The sequence below is a fragment of the Ictidomys tridecemlineatus genome, chromosome 6 (assembly GCF_052094955.1).
Source record: "Ictidomys tridecemlineatus isolate mIctTri1 chromosome 6, mIctTri1.hap1, whole genome shotgun sequence".
NCBI classification, from domain to species: domain Eukaryota; kingdom Metazoa; phylum Chordata; class Mammalia; order Rodentia; family Sciuridae; genus Ictidomys; species Ictidomys tridecemlineatus.
The window spans coordinates 110,159,544-110,174,855 of record NC_135482.1 but is presented as its reverse complement, the minus strand read 5'-3'; the positions used below and the strand labels follow the sequence as shown (position 1 = coordinate 110,174,855).

Sequence of the window (15,312 nt, the reverse complement as noted above, 5' to 3'; positions counted from 1 at the left end):
AACACACCCATAACCACCAACTATCAGAGACAGTTTTTCATCACTTTTCTGGCATGTGTAAGGCACTGGGTTCAATTCTCAGCACCACATATAAATAAATAAAGTTCCATCCACAACAAACATTTTAAAAAGGGGGTGGGGGTGGAATTGAGCGGTTACATTTTGAACAACAGTATGAAAAAGTGAAGTACTTGTGACAGCAAAGGAAACAATGAGCTCTGATAATCCCTAGTCTTCATCACAACTGCCATGGTCATACATTGCTGGAATCTGTTTCTTTCTATCAGGCTTAGAGTCTGGGTGCCAGGTGATTGCTGTGAATGCATTGAGCGATTTTGGATTTGGAAGTATAGAGAGGTTGTTAAAAGAAGTGTTAGAAGATTTTTTTTTTTAAATCACTGTAGGTAGCACAAATTCAAAACTGTACTGTCTTCCAAAAATTCCCAAGGAAATCTTATCTTCACACAGTTTGCTGTAATTCTGCTGGAGTGAGCCCTAGTTGCTTAGTATATTTGAATACCTAAGATTTCTTCAGTAACTTATTGTCTATAGTTTACAGTTTAATTTTGTTACCAGTCTCTGGACAATAGTTTTTTTTCCAAGAAAGATTATTATTTATAAATATGTTCAGCCATTGTGACATGTGGCCCTTATTAAACGTAATAAGAGGAAGCCCTCATGCACCAAATGTGGAAGCTCTTTCCGGCTCTGCAGAGCCTGGTGAATGGCACTTCCTTATTTGTTTGGGGCTATCTCTATAGAGGGGCATGGCCAGATTCATTTTGCTTATGTGGTAATTACTGAAATAGCAGGAAATAGTGTGAACCCTAATGCACTGTTGATCACTCAAGGACCTGAGTTTGTGCATTGCTGGTCCTATGAAATTGAGTGAAATTGGTTGAATTTTCTGAAATTCCTGTTAGTGGAAAAACTACCACAGAAGTATGTGGGACAGGAAAGAGATTTTTAAGGGCACAGTATGTATATTAAGTTGTGAGCTAAGCGATTTACCAAAATATCGGTTCATAATGTTGGCAGTGTCTTCAGTGCTTCTTCTCAGTTTTTAAAATTTTATATTGAGATAAAGTATCACAATTTTAACCATTTAAAAATAGACAATTTAGTGTATTTTAGTATATTCACAATGTTATGCAACCATAACTGCTGTGTAATTCCTGAACATGGTTATGGTCTCAAAATATACCCTGTACCTATTAAGAACTTCCTTCTCATTCTCTTCCCTCCCCTGAAAATTTGGCAACCACTAATTTGTATCTGGATTTTCCTATTCTGTATGTTTTTATGCAAATGAATAACTTGAAAAATAAATAGTATCTAACTCATTCCTTGACTAAATTCAGCTTATTAATGGCTCTGATGTTCTCATTAACTGTCCCCCCATTGCTGTAATTAAATGGTTATTAAGTGAACATAAGAATTTTACTTAAGTAGCAGGTATTTCCTTTTTTCTGGACGAAGTCATTTTTTATAATGAAATCTCCATCCTTGTCCCACACAACTATCCAATAATGAGGTTTTGATAAAAAGGGAAAAGCTGGTGTGGTGGTGCACACCTGTAATCTCAGTGACTCTGAAGGCTGAGGCAGGAGAATTGCAAACTGGAGGACTGCCTTAGGAACTTAGTGAGATTCTGTCTCAAAATAAAAAATTAAAAGTTCTAGAGATGTGACTCAGTGGTAGAGTATCCTTGGGTTCAATCCCTAGTACCCTCCCCACCCCTCACACCCCCCACACCCCCACCACCCCCCACACCCCCACACAAAGGAGGGTGGTTGGAGAGAAAGAAGTTTTATTGTTAGCAAATGAGAAACACAGGTTTCTCTTGTCTCAGCTCCTATAATTCTGTCAGGGGAGAAGAATGGGCTTTTATTTATTTTTTTGCTTTTTTAAAAATTTGTTCTTTTTAGATATACATGACAGTAGAGTGTGCTTTGACATATTACACATACGTGGAATATAACTTATTCTAATTAGGATCCCAATGGGGGCTTCTAAAGAGGGGATGCAAAGACTACACTACAGCTGTGCCCTGTTGGCAATCATTATTCATTTGTAGCCATGAGGAGATAGCTGTTTCTTGGATCTGCAACTATCAACCCTGAAGTCTGGATTACTTTATTCCTGTGGTCTGTGAGCCAAAGGACAGATAACTTATCTTAGGATGTGAAGAAGGTTAATCTTCCTTCCTCCATAGTTAGGGAAGGGGAAGGGGAAAGGGAAAAAAACATGTCAGTTTTAAAATAAGCTGCAGTGGCAGAGCAGCAAGGGTTATATTCAAAGCTTGAGGCGGACTTTAGCTCTGCTTACTACAGCTATGGTTTGCTCGGTTTATTATTGTGAACTCTTCTGGCTCATCCTTTTCCCTCCTGTGTCTATCTTTGGCCAATCTGCTCTTCAGGTGAGAGGACCGAAATTCAAGTCTATGAATTGTGCTTTTCTCCAGAAGCAGCACGCTGGGAAAAACACAATGAAATGGCAAGAAAGGGAGACTAGAAGATAAACGTCTGCTCACCTTCCTATTCATGTGGCAACCTAATGAATTTGACTTAAGGGGGATCATTTCAGATCATTAGTCTTATCATCTTTGTAAGTACACAATATTTGGTTTGACTCCAGGTGCTGCAAATCTGATCATTTTGATGTGTTGAAAGGACTCTAATGGGTCCCAGTGAGCACAGCTCATGCTGCTGCTAGAAAATTAACCTAGCAGTGGGAGCTGAGGTCCTCTAAGGCAGCCTTAGGCACCTCAGCAGGTGATGCTGGACCCTGAGAGCTGAGGTCAGGGAGGATCTGACCTGCTGAGTGCCTGGATTATTTTACAGGACCTTGACATGCCAAATGTCTTTTAGAGAAAGAATCTTTTTATCTTTAGCAAAAGAGTTTGTCACAAAAATATTTTGAAAACAATGGGAAAATATTTTTATTTTTGAATTATAGTTATCCCTCATTTATATCCACACTGGGGGAGTATGTTATTTGAGTAAAATCCATCAACTTCTAGGATATACCAAGTTCCCAGGGCTGGGATGTGTTCAACATTGGGACCTTTGTTTTTGATATAGTGGAGACTTTTTAGTTTAGCTTGGAGAGAGTGGGTGAGAACCTTGATTTTTACTCAAGAGAGTGTGTCAAGACTGTTATGATTTGTATCAAAATGGCATCCAAAAAGTAGGGCTGGAGCTGTAGCTCAGTGGCAGAGTGCTTGCCTAGATTGTGCGAGGCACTGGGTTTGATCTTCAGAACCACATAAAAGTAAACCAAAAACTAAGGCATTCTTTCCATCTACAACTACAGATTTTTTTTTAAAAAAAAAAGCAGTGCAAGGTAAAGATGCCATGAATGATTAAATGTATGATAAAAAATAGTTTGGGATTCCTTGCTGTTTGAGATGTCTTTTTTATTAATTTAAATTTGCCTATTGTATTCAGACGGTCCTTTTGGATGAAACTCTCTCCCCTAGTGAGAATGTGATTGTAATAACCAATGAGTTGAGTGTGTATGTAGTTATATGTATGATGAAACTTGTTTCCACTGTGATATGCATCTTTATTTTAAAAAAGTCCACTCCAAAACATTGAAAATAATACATCACTGGAAGATTTATTTTAAATAGCAACATTTATACTGAGGTCAACATCCATTTATTTTTAGTGTTTGTAACCTTTTGGTCACATCAAATTGATACCCATCTCTGATGTGCTGAATGCTGACCAATGTAGAGAGGTTTTCCATTTCTATTGAATTTAAACTCTTAATGAAAAGAAAAGTGTTTGGGTAAGAAGAAATTATATGTTAGTACCTCCTTTATCTTACGTCAGGGCTTCCCACAAAGCACCATGTTGCTTGTTGTTTTGTTTTGAGGTAGTCGGGATTGAAGTCAGGAGTGCTCTACAATTGAGCTGCAGTTCCAACCCTTTTAAATTTTTTTGCAGTAGTGGGGATTGAATTTGGGTGCTTTACTGCTGAGTTATGCCTCCAGTCATTTTCTTTTTTATTTTGAGACAGAGTCTAAGTTGCCGAGGCTGGCATTGATATTGAGATCCTCCTGCTTCAACCTCCCGACTTGCTGAGATTTCAGGGCATGTGCCACCATGCTCAACCCAAAGCATCGCTTTTACATCCACAAGAATTTTACTGTTAAAAGTGACACATGGGACATGGACCCAACACCCAATGCCACACTTCCAAACTGAAGCCACAGCCAGTGGTTTCCAGGTGAGAACAGGCCAGTGCTATGCCATTGCTAAATTGAAGCTTTTCTTTGTTTGTTTTGGTTCTACCTAAGTGAGCTGGATTTGATACTACTTGTATTTATTTTGAGTGTGTTCTTCAGAAGGGGAACCATGAACTATGTATTCATCTTTATGCCTAGAGGCCTATTCTCTTCTGAGGCAGATTCCAGGCAAGGAGGAGTTGGTGTGTGTGTGTGTGTGTGTGTGTGTGTGTGTGTGTGTGTGAAAATTGAAACCATAAGTCTATAAGGACATATGCAGCGGCATTTGATATTCCATGAGCTTATAGTTGTTATCAAAGCCTTGAGTTCTTGGAAAAAGTACATTTAGCTGCTTGATTTTTTTGACACAGTTGACATGGATCCTTATATTTAACTATCCTGAGTGCTGACACCTACCCTGATATGTGTCTTCCCCCTAAAAAAAGTTTCTGTCTCATTTCCTCCAGAAGGCCTTTGCTTGTCCTCCCCACAGGACCCATGTACTCTGCTTTGGGCTTCAGGTTGCAGCTAGACAGTGCAGGTGGTTATGCAACATGAGAGGATTCAGGATACAAATTGAAATGAGAAAATAATTAAATTTTATTAAGAATATTTAAAAGGATATTCCTAGCATGTGAAAAAAGAAGTGTAAGAAAAAATAAACAGGACAGTTTTCCAGGGGAAGGGAAGGACATAAGTGATAGGGGAGCTGGCACTAAGTGAAGATCAGCAACTGATACTGAGGGAAGTGCCTGAAAAGGCTCTAGATCCACGACAGCCAGAAGGTGTGCTGCCCTAGGTGGAATTGGGTCTGGCTTGACTGCTTCTGTAAACTCTAGATCCCCCATAGCTGGAAGATCAGCTGCCAAAAGGAGAGATGGCTGTGTCTCCACAGAGATGGCTCCTGATTTCCCAGGATCCTCAGCTGCTGGGCCATGTACTACCAGAGGTGGAATGGGCTCTGACTCAGCCCCACATAAATCTACCAGTTCTTGTTGCATATTGGCTGGAAGATTTGTTGCTCCAGGAGTATGGGGCTTTACCCCAACAGAAGTTGGCCCAGCTGTCTCAGGATCCACAGCATTTGGACCATGTGCTGCCAGAATTGGAATGTAGTTTGACTCAACTACTTTTGGACCTGCAAGCTCTAGATTCCCAATGGCTGGAGGATTAGATGCCTCAAAGCAAGATGTCAAGACATCTCCATAGAGGTGGCCCCATCCTTCCCAGGATCCTTAGCTGCTGGGCCACGTGCTGTCCAAGGTGGAAACCTGACAGCTCTTGTTCTATATTGGCTGAAAGGTCCGTTGTCCCAGGAGGAGTGGGCGGTACCTCAATAAATGTTGCCCCAATTACCATATGATCCAGAGCATGAAGTATGGTTTGGCTGCTTCTGGACCTGCAAGCTCTAAATCCCCTATGACTGGAAGATCAGCTGCCAGAAGGGAAGATGGATATACCTCTACTGAGGTGGCCCCAGCTGCCACATATCTACATCTGGAATATGTGCTGCCAGAGGTGGAATGTCCTGGGACTGAGCTTCCTCTGCTTTGTAGCTGGACCTGTGACTCATGGTCTTTCCCTGGGGATGGTATTGGAGCTGACCCTTCTTCAGTGTTGATATTAGCACTGATTATTCCTTCTCTTCAAGATCAGGGCCTCTGTCTCTGATCTACCCCAAATCTAAGGATTGAATTAGGCTGCTGACAGAGACAGCTCTGTATCTCAAACATGACTGCCTTTCCCTGAGCCTTTTCCATTCATAGAAGACCCCTGCCTCCAAGAGAAGCCCTAGTCCCCACAACAGGATGTCTTCCCAGACTAGGGTCCCCTGCCTGCAGGCTCTTGTTCCTGACCAAAAGCCAGCTCCTGGAGCTTCCTCCTGCTGGGGCCAAGTACTGACCCCCTCAAATGTTTTTAGTCACCCAGCCCAAACCTCCTCACCATAGGGCTCAGCCTCACTGAAACAGGTCCTTCTATAGTCTTAGAGTAAGGTCTGAGCCAGGTAGCATATAGGCCTGATACTTCAAAGAAGTAAGGCTTGAGGTAGAGGTGCTGCTTATGTTTGCCAGGTCTGGGGAACCACAGAAATTCTCAGGGTATTTGTTCAGCCAGGTTTGCAGGATGGAGCAGAAAGCACCAGGGGCAAGCAGGCAGACAACAATCAGGGGCCTTCCCCTGGACCTTTCCAAGGCCCCATGTACAGATGGGCACAGAGAGCAGAGTTGTGAAGCCCATGTGTGGGCAGGCCATTCCCAACACATCCTGTTCAAGCCTGGCTTGGATGGGTTGTGGTGGGGATAAATCCTCAAGAGTGCCCCTGGTCTGAGCCACCAGCCTCCCCTCTGCTTCTCCCTGAGTGCCTGGGATCCCACCTACAGTTGTCTCTTCCTCCTGCAGGTGAAGCCCCAAATGTCAGCTCTCTAGTGTGAATCCAAACAAGTGTGGGACCCTGGGTTTGCTCATCTGCCCTCTCCCCCAGCCTCCCAAGTATCCCACTCTGGAGACAGGAGCCCTCCCTCCTGATCTAATACCCACTACTTCTTTACTTGTTTATCCTCCTCATAATCTAGCTGAAGATTCCATATCTAGAGGAGGACAGGAAGGTAACACCTTTAATATCCTGTACCCCTCATCTGCCAGGACACCTAGTGGGACTGGCTGACTTCTGGACAGAAATGAAAGCCTAGGAGAGCTGGGAAGCCTCTACCAGTTCCCTGAATGATATGCCCAGTGTCTAGAAATGTGCCTACACATAGTAGGTGTTTCATATGTTTGTGCAATGAATTAAGCCAACCAGATCCTTCCCAGGTACCTCACTATAACTCAGGCCCCTCAATCCACCCCTGGATCCCTGCTTTTGGCTATATCTAGCTAAATCTAGATTGGGGCCCTTCCCAGAGGTAGTCTTCAACCTCCTTTCCAACTGGGGAAACTGTTTTGCCTGATACCTCAAAGAAGTAAGGCCTGAGGCAAAGGTGCTACTGTATGGGGAATGGGACAGTCACACAGAGAAGCCCACAGCCCCAGGCAGCCCATTGCATAGGGCTAGGCCTGGGGCAAGCACTTGGGGGGCTCATCCTATTTGATCCTCAAAACACCCTAGGATGGTGTTCCTCTTAAACCCCTAGCTTCCACAGAGCTCACTGGGGCTCAGAAAACTGTTATGGCATTCCCAAGACCCAGCCAGAAACAGCAAGTGCCCCTGGGCTTGGAGGTGGTGTGCACCTTTTGTATAGCAGGTTTAGCACTTGCTGGGTGGTAATGAAACTTTGGAAGGTATGCAGGAAGCAGGTATGAAGAAGGGGTCCCCACAACACAGGGCAGGCACCAGGTGGTTCATGAGCTTCTCCACTATGCCTGTCTCCAAGGTCCCTACCCTGTCATTCACATTCAGTGTTTGGACTGACTCATTTTTGCCCTTGGATGGAACCAAGAAGGGACAATTCTAATGTGGAAACAGTAGCAAACCGTAAAATGACTAATGTCCATACAGTGAAGTGAAAAAGAGCTCCAAAAGTATTTTCTTCCATATTTACACACACACACACACACACACACACACACACACACACCTGGGGAGCCTCTGGAGCCATGTATGGGGTGGGGTGATCAGAGTATTGGGCTGGATTATGTCAACCCACCTTGGCCTGTTCCCTGTCACTTCTGGGTTCCTCCAGGAAAATCTCTAGATGCATCCGGGGGAGAGGACTGACCTAGCATCTCCAGACACAGGCGAAGCCTTTACTCAATACCTGAGACCTGAGCCTTGGCAACTGGGAAAACAACAAAAGATCATCACTCTTTCATGGTCTCCAGACAATTGAGCTGGCTGGGGCTGGTTCTGCCTGTGGGTGCCTGGCTGCCATGGACCCAAATTCTGTTTTCCCATTGTCAAGGAAGTAAGGTTATTTCATGAGTCCCTTTACCAGATTCTCTTCCTCACACAAGATTTTCCCAAAATTCACCAGTAATGCTGTCTATTCTGCTCTTCCCAAGATACACAAGTGGACACAATTACACCAACACACCCCTGATCTATCATCCCTTAGGCAGGCCTGGGTATACCCAGTGGCCCAGCTTTGGGGACACAGCTGGGTTCAGACCTGGTCTCTTCTTTCTAGTTTTGTGATCTTGGACAAGTCATTGTGCCTCTCAGGGCCTCCTGAGACTCCCTACTTGCTCCCTGGGGGTCATTTTAGCATCTGCTTCTAAGTATGTCATCAAGTGAATGTGGCCTATAAGTACCTGTATTACCCATGAAACCTTAAGGCTGGAGTCACATGTTTCTAATGCACAAACTTTAAAGGGGATGATCACTAGAAGAGGAGGGGAAAAAAGATTGTAACACAACCAAATCTGGGTCCCACACAGAGATCTAAGGAAAGTCTCTTCACCTCTTGGCCACATCCTACTCTGTACCATGGGGACTTTGAAGTGAGATTCAGAGATTACCCCCTGACTGGTATAGATCTTCAAATGGCTTCCCCTCATAAATTGCGCATCCCACAAGTGCACCCCACAGGGCTCCCAGTGACCATAGCCTCTTGGTACGTAAGGCTTTTAGTCCCCTCCCAACTAGGTGGATTAGACTTGGTGTCTGGCTGCTAAGGAACAGATATTGACAAAGGTTATGGGATATCACTTCCAAGAAGTTTGATTTTTGTCTGGCTCTCTCTCTCTCTCTCTCTCATCCTCCCTTTAGGGAATCAAGCTAAGATACTTTGAGCTGCCCTATGGATGACCCCAGGGACAAAGATTCTATAGTATCCTGGACCACAAACAAAAGCACTGGGGCTCAGCCAAACTGGATCCGGCCAATAGCAGAGGAATGAGCTTTGGAGGCTGATCATCTCAGCTGAGCTTCAGTACAGGATTCTGAGAGACTTGGAGGGAGAGGCATCAGCTGAACTGGCCTGGATCAGGTGCCAGGATCTGTGACATCATTATTGTCTGTGGATGTCAGCAGTGAGTTAGGTGAATGCTGTCTTGCAGCAATAACTCCTGAGGTATCTAGGCCCTAGGGTCTGCCCTTCCCCTCTTCCCTCTTTCCAGGCTTTCTCCAGCCACACTGGTCTCTTTTTCTACCTTCTCCCTGGCCAAACTTACTTGGCCTGCTGGTCTCAGCACTGCTGAGCCTTTCCAGGAATATTGCTCCAAGAATTGAGCAAGGATGGCTCCCTTTTATCATTGTACACAAACACATTGTGCCACCTCACTGAGACTCTCAGATCCATACCTAGTGACCCCAGGGTTACCTGAACCAACAGGCTATGTTTTCACTACAATACTTGGCATTTTTAATATACAATTGATTTGAACTTTTGGGCATTTCCACCTGCAAGACTGGCAGCTTCTAGAGGGTAGGGCCCATGGGGGTCAATTCCAGAGCCATACCCGGGCCCAACAGAGGCTCTGCCCATGTGAGTGCTAGGGCACAGTGCTTGTATTATGTGCAGAGCACACAGCATGACTCTGGGGGCTGTTCCCTGGTTCCACTTGCTCCATTGAACATGGTGGGCACTGCTGCCCCCAGTGACCAATGCTAACAATGAACCCAGGCAGGAAACCCATTGTAAAACCCTCACCTAGGTGCAGTTATATTGTGGGTCCCAAGGATCAGGAGGCAAAGGAATCATATCTTCCAGTTCTAGAGTGATGGAGGAACAATAGAGATGCCTTTGTCCCTCTGACACACTTGATTGGACTTTGGGTTTCCAAGTCACTCATCCCAACCAGGGCAATGATGCAGGGCCCATTTTCAAAGAGGAGTGGTCTAGTGTTTTTCCTTGCTGTGCATGACCTAGATTCTCATTGCCCTAAGATCTAGGCTGCTCTCTGCTCAGAAGAATCTACAGAGATCAGAGCATCTTTGAAGGAGATTGGTGGGCCACGGGTCATGGATGAAAAACTGGGGCCACCAAAAACTGCTAACAGTTTAAGCACTCTAATTTGTAGAGCAGGAAATTGAAGTTCCTGAGAGGTAATGGCTCCTCTACACAAAGGAAATCTCATCCTACTTTATCAAATCACTGAGCCCAGAACCTCACAGCCCATCCTCTTGAGGCTGCTCTGGGGTTGTCCCTGGCCCTATCAGACTCAGGGAACCTGGTGGTCCCCCACCATGAGCTTGGCATATCCCTCCTGTCATGCAATGCCCTTGCTGGACTTGTTGCTAAGAGAGCGTAAAACCCTTCCCCATGGCAGAGCTGCCTAATACCTCATCCTTATTTCTTTGCCACCTTCTCAGTGTCCTTTTCTCTTCTGAACCCTTTTCAGCAAGTCACTATTGTGTGAGTGCATGTATGTTTGTGTTTGTGTCATTGTACTCTGAATGGACCTAGTAAGTGCAAAAGGAAAAGGACCCCACATGGAAGGACAGGCAGGGATTCCCATGGTGTTGGGTTCTTTTCCAAAGCAGACTCTGCTGGCATGGGGAACTCCCATACAGTTGGTGCAGAGCTGGCTGGAGCACCACAGCTGCTAACATGCCTGGTGCTAGACTTGGTTCTAGACTTATAGGTGGCGCTGCCTCTAGCAAGGATGACAGGAGCAGAGCTGACTTGAGCTCGACGGGAGATGGGTGATCCTGTGCTGGAACTAGCTGTCCTCTGAAGCTGCTGCAGAGCTGGCTCTGGTCCTGATTTGCAGCTAGACTTGGTTGTTGATGGCTTTGGCTCTGAAACTACTGACAGTTGGTATCACATCTAATGACAGACAAATGTTGCTCTTTGTTCTGTCACTGCTTCTGCAGCTGAATCTAGCTTTTGAGATTTTTCCAGAACTGATGCTGGAGATAGAACTGATGGCAGCACAGCTTTTGAATATAGTTGATATCCATGAATGGCGCAATTGAAAGTGATTTGAAGACTAAATTTTGGTTTGCATAAATTTTAAGAATAAAACATAATAAATCATAAAGAATATGAAAGAAAATTATAACAAAAAACCTGCTGTCAAAGAGCAGGCCATAAGCCTCTGGTGCTGCATTTTGCCCTGGTGGTAGCTCAGGGGCTGGTACTGAGAGGTGTGCTGGGCTGGCCCTATCTCTGGGACTGGTGCTGTGGAGTCACTGGTGCTCTAGCTGTGGAATTGGAACAAAAGGTGATGTCTGAAAAAGTGCTAGAACTGGCTCTATCTCACCCAGTAGTGTTGGGGCAGTTCTAGAATTAGCTTCTTTTTTGGAGACCAATTGTCATTATAGTTTGGTGTCAGAAAGTGTACAGCTCTGGAGCTAGAGATGTCTGTGGTTCCATGGCTGGCTCTGGCTCTATGTCTGGGGCTGGTACTAGATATTGGGCTAGAGGAGGCTCCAGCTTAAAGCCTCACCATGGCCCATGGGTATGATGCTGTCCCAAAGTTGGGCTGTGATAGCTCTGAGGGTAGGGAACATGCCAGGGGTTCATGGTTGTATTCTAACATGCAACAGGAAGAACACAGGAGCCTGAGGAATGGATGGATGGATGGATGGATAAACCCAATAATTCTTTGTGTCTCCATCTTTTGTGTGTAATGTAAGAGCTTTTGGGAGGATCAGATTGATTTGTTCAATAAACAGTAAGTGCTTTCTGTGTGCCAGGATCTGTTCTAGAGGCTTAGGAATACAGAACTGATTATGCACAGGCCTCCTTCATAATGTGTTGTCTTAAGCAAAGGTTAAATGAGGGAATGCAGGTCTCAGGGATGTGACCTGACAGCTGAGAGCAGGTGCTTGGATGAAGGTCATACACAAGTTCAAGTCCAGCAGCTCAGCACCAGCCCAGGCGGGGCTTATGGAGGAATAGATGTGGGATTCCTGCTCTGAATTGCCCTGCTACTCATGATCCCCTTGACTTTCTCCTCACTGGTCTTCAGTTTTCCCATCTGTGAAAGGTTCATGTGAGAAAATCTTTCCCTAGTTTCTTAATTAAGTTGGCCTGGACCGTAATAGACAAAGAACTCCCTGTGGTTTGTCTCTCTCTAGGTAACCTTGCAGAGCAGGGTTTGAGTTCACCCAGGCAACAGGGCTGTGTCCCCAGAGATTAGCTAGAATCCCCCTTTCTTGGCAATGGCTGATCTGGGTGGGGGGAGGGGTTCTGGGTCCAACCCTCAGTGGCCATGATGATCCAGGCATTGACAGTATACTGGTCATTGACTTTACAGACCAGCAGTGATCCAGCTTGGTGAATAATTGGGGCCAGCCACAGATCTTTCCAGATTAATACGTAAAGGGCTTCCTTCCTTCATTCATTCTTATTTTCTCTGTCAACTCCATTGCTTTTCAACAAGTGGACAGTCATCTTTCATTTAACCAGACAGCTTCATGAGGAAATTGTTGTTTCCAACATTTGCTCTAAAGAAGGCTGTGATGAATAACACTGTTCATGTGTGAAATGTAGAGGTTTTTCTATGGGTTGAATCCCCTGAAATGAGACTACTGAATCAAAGGGTAAATACATTTGTAATATTGGTAGATGTGAATACTGAAGATGCTTGCATTGGAGGACAACTTGTATTCTGTGATCAATAAATATTCCTGGGCTGGGGCTGTACCTCAGGAATAGAGTGTTTGACTAGCATGCATGAAGACCTGGGTTCACTCTCTAGTACTGAAAAAAATTTTTTTTGGTCCATCCTAGCATTATCTCTAAATCTAACTTTTTTATTCCATCTGGTTTTGTATCAAGCAATTATTAATCATCAGCAATATACTGAGTGCTTATTACACACATGCTCTATTCTAGAATAGATTGCTGTGAATAGAGAAAATCCTTGACCCAAAGGAATTTAAATTCTAATGGAAGGAGACAAACAATTAAGGTATATAGTTATATGTGAAAAAAAAGCACAACAGGAAAATCTATATGCTTGACATTTTTATATTAATCGAGAGGCCTCACTGAGAAAATGCCAATTCAGTAAAGATTGGTTCTCTCCTGGTTTCATTGCTGTATTCTATTATTTCCATTCTTACCCTAAAAGTGTAGTTTTCTAATTGTTTCTTTCAGGCTATATATTTTTTGTGTGTTTTGGCTTTTTGGTTTTTGGGTAGTGCTGAGGATGTAACCCAGGGCTTCATGTATGTTACCCTGTGCTTTATCACTGAGCCACACCTGCAAACTCCTAGAATATACTTTTTGAAAAATCTGGGGTGTTTGTCATAATTTACCCAATTCTTAGTGATTTTATAGTGAAAATGATTTTCATAAAATATGCACATTTGCTTTTTAGCCACTATGCATCTAAATATTTGAATTAGCAAAAAAGTGGGAATTAATATGCATATATTAATATTTTAGGGTATCTATTTGGTAAATGCTTAATGAATGAAATGCTGAGCATTTGTAGGCAAATAAAAATATTTTTACACTGTTCATAAAATAAAAACTGTTTTCTTCCTATTGTAATGCTTTCTTTTCCTTTGCCAATGCAGTTGATGTTTTGTGCAAGAGCCAGGAGACTCCTCAGATTAATATTCACTTAGCCTGTATGTAGTATACAAAAAAGGAAGAAAGACTCAGAAGAATGTTATGTGTTTCCTTCTTGATTGTTTTATTATGATATAGTGCTTTCAATTTTGTGATTAAAATTTGTAGAAAGTAATTATTTGATTCAACTCAAATATTTGGGCTAAAAACAAAGAGCTACTGTATGAATAGCAAGTTCATCAATATTTAAAATGTTGTTAGTTGTGTCCAATCTGTATTTCACATTAAGACTAAGCTGTCCATTTGTTTGCATTTAAAACCAAAGTACTGCTTTTCTGCCAATCCGTGCAGATGTGTTCTCCATACAAGGTGTCAGGGTTGTATGAACAACCTATACAGTCCTTTTTCGAACACTGCATTGGCAGCTCTTAAAACCATTTCCAGAAGAAAAGCATTCCACTATATGATGTAGCATGTCTGTAACATGTCTGTAGTATGATTTCCACAGGGAACATGTTTTCACCATTTGAACACAACATCAGGGTAAAACAAACTGCCTAACTCTCTGTGTGTTTTTAAAAAACTACAGAGAAGGAAGAAGTGCTGGCAGCCATATCTGTTAGAATGGCGTGTAGTCAGGATTTGCAGAGAAAAATATTTTAATACCTAATTTAAACAGAAATGGCTAGGATAAAAGCTTTTTGGAGTTTTACAGATAATTTTGCTTTTTTATGACCCATGTTTTGTGATTTTTCTCATACTACATCGGTATTACTAATGTAATCCTTTGTACTGAACTCTTATTGAGGTTAAGGAATGATGTGATCAGCTTGAATTTGTGTGTGTTGTCATTCTGTTATCTTTATACACAATTTGAGTTAAGTAATAACAGAGCAAAGCTTTCTTCTACTCCCCTCATCATCACTTTTGGAGTTTTTTTTAATTTATGTGTAACAGCAGAATTCATTAGAATTCTTATTACACATATACAGCACATTTTTTCATATCTCTGGTTGTATATATAGTATATTCACACCAATTTGTGTCTTCATACATGTACCTTGGATAGTAATAACTTTGGAGGCTTTACCAAACAACTTATGTGACTTCCCAAGATTGCAGAATTTCCATAGTGTAGAGCACAGCTCTACATTTTCAGAAGAAGTAAGAGATTAGGAGAAAGATGGTGAGGGACTGGGGGCGTGGCTTATTGGCAGAGCACTTGCCTAGCATGCAGGAGGCCCCCCAGCACTGCAAAAAAATAGGAGGAGGATGAGGATGGAGGGGGCTAGCAGCAGGGTGTATTGGCTCAGTTTTAGCCTCACACAAGTCTGGAAGTATTCCCCACTTGTGACATGAAACAGCCTATAAACGACATGCAGCCACAAAGCACTAAAGTTGAGTCAATAACTCCAATCAGTCTGGATTTTTTTAAAAAAATTGATTTAATATACTTCTTTAAACACTTAAATGATTGATACAATTTATACAGATGTTTGAATGATGTCACTATGGTAACATGATATGTTAGTCAACTTTTTATCACTGTGGCCAAAATACCTGAGAAGAATAACTTAGCGGAGGAAAATTTTATTTGGGGCTCATGGTTTCCAAGGTCTCAGTCCATTGATGGTCAACTTCGGCCCTGGGCCTAATGTGAGGCAGCACATG

General features: G+C 43.1%; 1 long non-coding RNA gene across 1 annotated transcript in view; it reads left to right on the top strand.

Annotated features, from left to right (window-relative positions):
• Positions 1–13,816, top strand: part of LOC144364989 (uncharacterized) — a 28,644-nt gene extending 14,828 nt beyond the window's left edge. The window contains exons 3-5 of the long non-coding RNA XR_013423227.1: positions 2,420–2,607; positions 4,027–4,236; positions 8,940–13,816. This is a non-coding gene — a long non-coding RNA (uncharacterized LOC144364989). The remainder of the gene's footprint in view (positions 1–2,419; positions 2,608–4,026; positions 4,237–8,939) is intronic.
• The last annotated feature ends 1,496 nt before the right edge of the window (positions 13,817–15,312 follow it).